Source organism: Podarcis pityusensis (assembly GCF_964106645.2).
Source record: "Podarcis pityusensis genome assembly, chromosome: 2".
Taxonomy (NCBI): domain Eukaryota; kingdom Metazoa; phylum Chordata; class Lepidosauria; order Squamata; family Lacertidae; genus Podarcis; species Podarcis pityusensis.
In genome coordinates this window covers 107491349-107501694 of record NC_138029.1, presented here as the reverse complement: position 1 = coordinate 107501694, position 10346 = coordinate 107491349, and positions in this window count along the sequence as shown.

The window sequence follows — 10346 nt, the reverse complement described above, 5'->3', positions numbered from 1 at the left end:
AACCTAAGTGGGGGGAAATCAGCTGACCTTCAGTCTAGGCCAGGGCAGGTCCAGCTTTTCATACCAAGTGGGCCACAAATGTACTTGAACCTGCAGGCTGCACACTACCTTGTCACACTGGTGGGTGTGGAGGGAGGCCAAAATCTGGTGCCCCCGCAGCCCTAATGTTGCTTTCCCAAAGCCTGCTAAGCGAGGCAGGGCTTTGGGAAGGAGGTGTGAGGCTCTGGCGGGGTCATAGAGTCATCCCATCTCCTTCCCAAAGCTGGGAAAGCAACAACTAGGCTTTGGGAAGGAGGACTCTAGGACTCTGCCAGGCCCCTCACTCTTCCTCCCCAAAGCCCAGCACCTCGCTTACATGGCTTTGGGAAGCCAGCCTGATGGCTGCAGTGTGTGTGTGTGTGTAAAATGTTGCTGAGGGCCACAAAAAATGCCTCAAGGGCTGCATGCAGCCCACGGACCACATGTCAGACCGCCCTAGTCTAAGCCTTTATGTTGTTGATATAGCCCTTAAAGCCTATTAAAAGGTAAAGGTACCCCTGACCATTAGGTCCAGTCGTGACCAACTCTGGGGTTGCAGTGCTCATCTCGCTTTACTGGCCAAGGGAGCCGGCGTTTGTCCGCAGACAGTTTTTCCGGGTCATGTGGCCAGCATGACTAAGCCACTTCTGGCGAACCAGAGCAGCACACGGAAACACCATTTACCTTCCCGCCGGAGTGGTACCTATTTATCTACTTGCACTTTGACGTGCTTTCGAACTGCTAGGTTAGCAGGAGCAGGGACCGAGCAACGGGAGCTCACCCCATCGCGGGGATTCGAACCACCGACCTTCTGATCGGCAAGCCCTAGGCTCTGTGGTTTAGACCACAGCGCCACCCGCACTGTGAATCATTAGAATCGTATAATTGTAGAGTTGGAAGCGATCACGAGGGTCATCTTGGTCCAATACCGCCCCCCCACACACGACAACCCGGAAATTTAAGAGTCTTGTGCTCTACCGACTGAGCTATCTCATTACTCTAAAGCAGGGACGTTCAACTCCCAAGAGACAGTGATCTACTCAGAATGAAAAACTGATGGTGATCAGTTTTTCGGGGGGGTTCAGGTCAAAGTTGTCGACCCTTTTTTAGGGGGGGGCACGGGCCACTGTGGGGACAGGATGATGGACTTAGATGAGTCTTTGGCCTGATCCAGCATACTCTATGTTCTTATGAAAGTTTGTAGCACAAGTGTGTAACGGCCTCAGTCCAGTATACCTGAATGAGTGTCTCCACCTCCATGTTTCTGCCCGGACACTGAGGTCCAGCACCGAGGGCCTTCTGGCGGTTCCCTCACTGTGAGAAGTGAGGTGACAGGGAACCAGGCAGAGGGCCTTCTAAGTAGTGGCGCCCGCCCTGTGGTACGCCCTCCCACCAGATGTTAAAGAGAAAAATAACTACCAAACTTTTAGAAGAGATCTAAAGGCAGCCCTGTTCAGGGAAGCTTTTAATGTTTAATAGGTTATTGTATTTTAGTGTTTTGTTGGAAGCCGCCCAGAGTGGCTGGGGGGACCCAGCCAGATGGGCGGGGTATAAATAATACATGATGATGATGATGATGATTCAATCCCTGGCATCTCTAGGCAGGGCTGGGAGAGAATCCTGTCCAAAACCCTCAATAGCCACTGCCAGTCAGTGTAGACAACAATTGAGCTCTGTATACGGCAGCTTCCTATGTTTGGTAGATCTTGCTAAGAATGGAAACCAAGGAGTTATTTCAGGAATCCTCCTCCTTTTGATTCTCTCTTTTTCTCTTAACTCCAACCGCCTCCTCTCTGCAAAGGAAGCCTGAAAGAACTTGTAGCTTGTTTAATTTTTCTGAAGAATTTTTGATAACAAACACCTCCAATATGGAAGTCGGTCCCAGTGTTAGGGCCCCGTCTGAGCATGTACAGAGTTTCCTTCTCTCACACATAGACTACACATAGACTAAGAGCCAGTGTGGTATAGTGGTTAAGAGCGGTAGTCTCGTAATCTGGTGAACCGGGTTTGCGTCCCTGCTCCTCCACATGCAGCTGTTGGGTGACCTTGGGCTAGTCACACTTCTCTGAAGTCTCTCAGCCCCACTCACCTCACAGAGTGTTTGTTGTGGGGGAGGAAGGGAAAGGAGAATGTTAGCCGCTTTGAGACTCCTTTGGGTAGTGATAAAGCGGGATATCAAATCCAAACTCTTCTACATACTGAGTAGTCCCCATGGCCCACTACCACCAATATTTTTTTTAAGCATTTCACCACGCTTGTTGTGCGTTGCCCTGACCATGAGCCCGTGGTGTTGTTGTGGTGGTGTTGTTTTCAAGTCACAGCCATTTCCATGTGTTGAACTGGCAATACTGACTGGAACAATGGACTTCATCACCAAGTTCAAGCCAATCTCAATGGACCGAACTCAGTTCTCGTTTCTGGGGCTTTGGGGCAGGATTCCAATATCAGAGGGCTCTTATTCCGGCTAGGGAGCGGATGCTGGGAATAAACAATGGGGTGTTTTTCTCCATCATGTATTTTGTCTAGCCAGGGTCAGGAATTGGGTGATGGACTTGAGGTTGGAATGCTGCGGACAGACACCTGGAAGTAAATCACATAGGAAGCTAGTTGCCTTGTACAGTGGTGCCTCGGGTTAAGAACTTACCGTATTTTTCGCCCTATAGGACGCACTTTTTCCCCTCCAAAAATGAAGGGGAAATGTGTGTGCGTCCTATGGGGCGAATGCAGGCTTCGTGCACCTCTCCGCAAGCAGCGGGAGCCCAGCACTGGGCTCCCGCTGCTTGCGGAGAGTTGCCTGCATGCTGAAGCCTGTGCGCGCTGAGCTCAGCGCGTCCAGGCTTCGCGGACCTCTTCGCAAGCAGCGGGAGCACTCCCGCTGCTTGCGGAGAGTTGCCTGCATGCTGAAGCCTGCGCTCGCTGAGCTCAGCGCGTCCAGGCTTCGCGGACCTCTCCGCAAGCAGCGGGAGCCAGCGCTGGGCTCCCACGGCTTGCAGAGAGCTGCCTGTTTGGGGGCTGGGGTCGGGGGAAGCTCGGGCTTCCCCCGCCCCAGCCCCGCGCCTGGGGGGGAAATAATTTTTTTCCCTTTATTTCCCCCCCAAAAAACTAGGTGCGCCTTATAGGACGGTGCGTCCTATAGGGCGAAAAATACGGTAATTTGTTCTGGAGGTCCGTTCTTAACCTGAAGTTTTAACCTGAAGTTAACCGTCCTTAACCTGTTCTGGAGGTCCGTTCTTAACCTTAACGTGAGGTATCACTTTAGCTAATGGGGACTCCTGCTGCCGCCGCATGATTTCTGTTCTCATCCTGAAGCAAAGTTCTTAACCTGAGGTACTATTTCTGGGTTAGCGGAGTCTGTAACCTGAAGCGTATGTAACCCGAGGTACCACTGTATTAGGTCCATTGGTCCATTTAGCCCAGTATAGTCTACTCCATGGGTAGGCAAACTAAGGCCCAGGGGCCGGATACGACCCAATCGTCTTCTAAATCCGGCCTATGGATGGTCCGGGAATCAGTGTGTTTTTACATGAGTAAAATGTGTGCTTTTATTTAAAATGCATCTCTGGGTTATTTGTGGGGCATAGAGATTCGTTCAGATTCCCCCCCCCCCCAAATATAGTCCGGCCCCCCACAAGGTCTGAGGGGCAGTGGACCGGCCCCCTGCTGAAAAAGTTTGCTGACCCCTGGTCTATTCCATTGGCCCCAACTATTGGGTTGGGGCTTGATTTAAGTCTGTTTCTCTCTATTGGAATAATTTTTAGGTGCTTTAATTCACAGAATCAAAGAATCGCAGAGTTGGAAGGAATCCCCAGGGTCATCTAGTCCAGCATTTCCCAACCTTGGGCCTCCAGCTGTTTTTGGACTACAACTCCCATAATCCTCAGCTAGCAAGACCAGTGGTCAGGGATGATGGGAATTGTAGTTCGAAAACAGCTGGAGGCCCAAGGTTGGAAAACACTGAAGTGTTTCCCAAACTTGGGTCTTCTTTTGGACTACAATTCCCATCATCCCTGACCGCTGGTCCTACTAGCTAGGGATGATGGGAGTTGTAGTCCAAAAACAGCTGGCGACACAGGTTTGGGAAACGCTGATGTATTCCAGTGCCCTGCAATGCAGGAATCACGAACATGTCAGATGGCCACCTGACCTCTGCTTAAAAACCTGCAGTTGTTGTATTGCTTGTGTGTTTGCTGCCCTGGGCTCTTTTTTGGGATGGAGGGTGGGGTATAAATAAAATAAATAGACAGCAGCACGCAAATACCTTGTTTTAAGAAAAGGAAAATAAGTGAGTCCCCAAATGCATGGTTGGGTTAAAGGTGGGTCCCATATCTGACAAAACTGAAGGAGGTCTGCCGTGACTAGCAGTAGCTTTCTGGAGTCATTTCGCATTCATGCTAGTGGCTCTTTTTAATTGAGAGATACTGGGGATTGGACTTCTGTATGCCAAGGAAGCATTCCTCCAGTGAGCTGCCGTCCCTGCTCTAAGCTTCAGTGCACATAACTTTGATGATTTCTGCAAAGTGAACACGCACAGGTTGCATTGTCAGCAGACCCTGGGCCAGACTCCACAAAAGCAGTTCATGTTCTTGAGTCCTAAAATATATACTTTGGGGGGCGAGGAGGAGTGGAGGAGGGAGACTAATTTTAAATTAGCCATTTCCTCCTTCTTTTTTGTTTGTTAAAGATTTTATTGATTTTCCATTTTCAAAACAAATATCCAATATCAATACAGTGGTACCTTGGGTTACATACACTTCAGGTTACAGACTCCGCTAACCCAGAAATAGTGCTTCAGGTTAAGAACTTTGCTTCAGGGTGAGAACAGAAATCGTGCTCCGGCGGCAGTGGGAGGCCCCATTAGCTAAAGTGGTGCTTCAGGTTAAGAACAGCTTCAGGTTAAGTACGGACCTCTGGAACGAATTAAGTACTTAACCCGAGGTACCACTGTACTAAACATTAGTTTTTCATTCCACCCCACCCCCCGTTGACTTCCCTCAGCTTCCAGTTCTGGTTTATTACATCAAATGATACGTTCTGCTGTTTAGCCATTTCCATCTTCTATTCTGAATGAAAAAGGTAAGATGGGTCAGGATTATTATTTATTAAATTTGTATAGCGTCATTCCCCTTCATGGATCACTGCCGTGTCATGGCAAAGGGGCTTGAATAACTCCCAAGAAGCTATGAGCTATGCCGTGCAGGGCCACCCAAAATGGACAGGTCATAGCCGAGAGTTTAGACTAAATGTGATCCACCTGGAGAAGGATCTGGCAAACCACTCCGGTATTTTGCCAAGAAAACTCCATGGACATAAAAAAAGGAGAAGCTTTGAGAAGAAAGTGAGAGTTTCCAAGGCATGCTCTGGTTCACGGAGAGTCGAACACGACCAAGACGACTAAACAACAACATACCGCCCTTCATCTGAAGACCACAGGGCAGTTCACAACATAAAATTACAAACTGAGAACACAAAATGTACAATAAAGCAGAAGCAAACTGACAACAGCCCACCCAAGACATTTACAAGGCCATAGAATGTTAATCAGCCAAAAGCCTGGTCACAAAGAAATGTTTTTACCTGGTGCCTAAAGATAGGTAATGAAGGTGTCCGGTGAGCCTCCCTGGGGAGAGTGTTCCACAAGCAGGGAGCCACCACGGAAAAGGCCTGTTCTCGTGTTGCTGCCCTCCTGGACTCCCATGGAAGAGGCACATGAAGGATGACTATCACAGGGTCCGGGTCAGTTCGTATGGGAAGAGGCGGTCTCCCCATAGGAAAGTGTGTACATAGGAAAGAAACGAAAGGCTATTTCATTTATTGATCTATTATGCTTTTCATACTGCTTTCTAGAGGAAATCAGAATGCCTCCCAAAGTAGCTTACAGCAATTAAAATTCAGGACGCAGTGCTTGTGGCAGACACTGCCTGTAATTGAAAATGAGACACAGGCGCTGCCCTCAGGCTTACAGAATAAATGACAAGGCATACAAGGGAAGAGGAGTGGTGGGTAAAAGGCAGGAGGAGGGAGATCAGTCCGACAAAGCTAGAGGTGGGTGGTTAACAGATATTTTTTACATTTCCTCCCCCTCCCATCCTCCCTCTAAGGAACTCCGATGTTTTAAAGCAGTGATGGCCAAACTCGGCCCTCCAGCTGTTTTGGGACTACAACTCCCATCATCCCTAGCTAACAGGACCAGTGGTCAGGGATGATGGGAATTGTAGTCCCAAAACAGCTGGAGGGCCAAGTTTGGCCATCACTGGTTTAAAGTGTTCCCTAACCCTAACCCCACAAAGAATTCTGGGAGCAGTGTTAGAAACTGAGCTATGAAAGCTAGGAGCTAAATGGCACCTTAAACCTAGCTTATAGGCGCAACAACAAAATGTCTAGGGGTGTTTTTATAATAAGAATACAAAGCTGAAAGTGAATAAACAGCAGCTAAGATACTATGTTCATTTTTCACATGGTCTATTCTTTCCCTTGACACCCCCCCCCCCGTATTTTTAATAGGGTCTCTTCTCCAGTCTTCAGAGAGTACAGTGGTACCTCGGGTTACATACGCTTCAGGTAACAGACTCCGCTAACCCAGAAATAGTACCTCGGGTTAAGAACTTTGCTTCAGGATGAGAACATAAATTGCGCAGCGGCAGCAGGAGGCCCCATTAGCTAAAGTGGTGCTTCAGGTTAAGAACAGTTTCAGGTTAAGAACAGACCTCCAGAACAAATTAAGTTCTTAACCCGAGATATCACTGTAGCTGGAAGGAGGGAGGCAGAAAAAGGTCCTCGTTTCCTTCCCCTCTGCAGTTTTAATCTGAAATCTTAAGCGCGGTACCTGTTGGGAAAAAGCACCAAGGCAAAAACCAGCTCCAGATGGCTGGAATGCAAAACAGGATGTTATGGTTTGCAGATGTACTGTTGGAGAAAAGGTGGAGCCTATTCTCTGTACTGAGCACCGGATGTTAGCTCAGTGTGTCATCTGACCTGTGCTGGAAGAACAGGGGAGGAGTGCGTGTCTCTTCTGATGGAGACTGAAGGGTGCAGTCGCATTTCTATGTACTGCTGAGTGACAGGAATAAAACATGTAAATAGGACTCATGTCTGTCTCATTTCCCCTCCCTGGGGAGAATGCAGGGAGGGAGAGAAGCAGAGAAGCAGAGGGTGTGTTTTCCTCACATCTAATGAGGGAAATCGCCGGTTTATGACCTAGCCTGCCGGGAGACGCAGCGGAGAGGTCATCAAGTATCTCACTCAGTTGCCCGGGGGAGGCCAGTTTACCTCTGACTGTGAGCTGAGATACTAACAGTACCGCGCCTGGAGCTCAGAAACTGCTCGTGCTAATGAAATTCCCTGTTGCAAAATGTGCCTGGAACAATGTGAGTTCCCAACACTGTCTGGGAGCTGTAGTTTGTTGAGGGTGCTGAGGGTTGTTAGGAGACCCCTATTCCCTTCCCAGAGCTACAATTCCCAGAGTGGTTTAACAATCAGCCCCTCACAGTTCCCTAGGACAGGCAACCAGATATTTGGGTGTCCTGCATCGGTATTTGGGTGTCCTAAGTGGAGCTTTTGCATAAGGTTAGGCGATCAGCATGCTTTGCCAGAAACTGTCCACACACACACACGCAAACATTCTCTCCCCTTCTTCCCTTCATAATCGCATGACCCTGTAATTACAGTGTTATTATTGTCTGATTGTCCCTGGTTTGTTTATTTAGCTCCTCTTGTAATCTTCTAAAATGAAAATCAGTTTTAAAAAGTATGTCTTTACGCATATATGCAGGTGGGAGTTCTTGATCAAGGGCTTTGGAAACCACAGATAACTTCTGAAAGGATCAACAAGGTGAGCTCAACCCCTATCAGTCTGTAAACAGAGATAAGTCCCGGGTGTGATTTCAGTGCTCTGAAAACCAAAACTGGCATGATTCCAGAAACAGGATGGATGGCCAGGTCTACCTGAAGCTTGTGTATGCCTGATCACAAATCCTGTTCTCCCTAAAAGTAGCAATGGATATACCTTGTAGCCCTCAAGATGTTGTTGACACCATCTCCCATCAACCCAGCCAGGCCGGCCAATGGTCAAGGTAGATGGAAGTGGTAGTTCAATGGCCCATGGATGGCCACAGATTCCCCAGAAAAAGGTAAGGAATAGCTAGGGAATCAGCATCCAGGTTGATTTTCCTTTTTTCTTTCCTTTTTTAGCAGGAGCTGAATGACTACTGATTTAAACTCATCAGGCACTCCTCCACCCTGGAGTGTTGGGTAAGAACCCCAGCTATTGAAATGCTCAGACCCTCCCAATTCATTTTTATCAGCCCAGATGTGCACAGATGTTTGCTCACAAGGGAACTGCCTCCCTAGCGCCACCAAGCATACCCACTGCATTGGGGGACAAGAATAATCCTGTTTCTCCTGTACTGTTGTCTGAAGGCACATGATGCATACAGAACTCTTGCTGAGGCTAAGGAGGTCTGGAATTTTGTCTCTGCCTGGGTGGTAGACCTTCTAGGACCCCTGTGTTAAATGATAACGGTAAAAGGTAAAGGTAAAGGACCCCTGGACGGTTAAGTTCAGTCAAAGGCGACTCTGGAGTTGTGGTGCTCATCTTGCTTTCAGGCTGAGGGAGCCAGTGTTTGTCCACAGACAGCTTTCCAGGTCATGTGGCCAGCATGACTAAACCGCTTCTGGTGCAACAGGACACCGTGATGGAAACCAGGGTGCATGGAAACGCTGTTTACCTTCCTGCCACAGCGGTACCTATTTATCTACTTGCACTGGTGTCCTTTCGAACTGCTAGGCTGGCAGGAGCTGGGACAGAGCAATGGGAGCTCACCCCTTCGCAGGGATTCGAACCACCGACCTTCTGATCGGCAAGCCCAAGAGGCTCCGTGGCTTAGACCACAGCGCCACCCGCTCCCAGGACCCCTGTGTACCCAAGGTTCAGTGGTGGAAATGTAATTGATCAATCATAGAATCACAGAATTGTAGAGTTGGAAGGGATCATGAGGGTCATCTAGTCCAGCAGGAATCTTTTGCCCAACACAGGGCTTGAACCCACAACCCTGAAATTAACAGTCTCATGTTCTACTGACTGAGCCATCCCAGGAAGCTTCAGGCTCTCACAGAATAAACAGCCCTGAAATTTGATCTATGGATTTCGGAGCGCCCACATTTTTTGAAACGGGAAATTTTATTCCTCTTCAGATTGATCTGGGTGTTAATACCATGCTACACTTCGCCTCCCAAGTGCTGGCCCACCCATGAGATGGGCTGAAGCATCTGCCGGTGGGGTCACATGATGGCAACGGTGGCTTCCAACGAGATCTCGCGAGAGTTTCATGAGATCTCACTGGAAGCCACCCCCCCTACCGCAGCTGTGTGACCCCAGTAAGGTAGGCGTTGGTAGGGGAGGGTGCAATTTCTCTTTTTGCCTCAGGTGGCAAAACATGACAGACCGCCCTAGAATAGATTAGCATGCCAGTACAAAGTAAGTCCATTCTTAAGGAAATCAGCCCTGAGTGCTCACTGGGAGGACAGATCCTGAAGCTGAGGCTCCAATACTTTGGCCATCTCATGAGAAGAGAAGACTCCCTGGAAAAGACCCTGATGCTGGAAAAGATGGAGGGCACAAGGAGAAGGGGACGACAGAGGACGAGATGGTTGGATAGTGTTCTCGAAGCTACCAGCATGAGTCTGACCAAACTGTGGGAGGCAGTGGAAGACAGGAGTGCCTGGTGTGCTATGGTCCATGGGGTCACGAAGAGTCGGACATGGCTAAACGACTAAACAACAACAACCAAGTAAGTCCAGTGCATATTGTAAGTGCTCAGACCCTCACAGAACTGATGGTGGGGGTCGGGGTGGGGTAGTGAAATCACCACTTAGGAGCATATTAGGGTCAACAGCTTTCACTGTTTTTTATTATTATTATTATTATTAATTTATATACCACTTAATGCTAAAATAGGCTCCCCAACCATTTATAACTGTGAAAACCAACTACATACACAAGCAGTGAAATATAAACATCCGTAATTAGAATATGCATTGAAACCATCCCATTAAAACAACACGGTAATTAAAACGGGAGACTTGGGCTGAGAGATCAAGGGAATGCTTGTGCTAACAGGTGCATCTTCAAAAGCTGGTGGGATGCCAGTAAACATCCCATCAACCAATTTTTTTTTGTCCATTAATTAGTAGGCACCAATTTTAATCAGAGTGATTATGAGTGAAGAGCATATTTGTTTATTTTTCAGACTGTGCTGGTCCTGATGTAAAGGTGGCCTTCTCTTCTAACAGCGAATACAGGTACAGTGGTACCTCGGGTTAAGTACTTAATT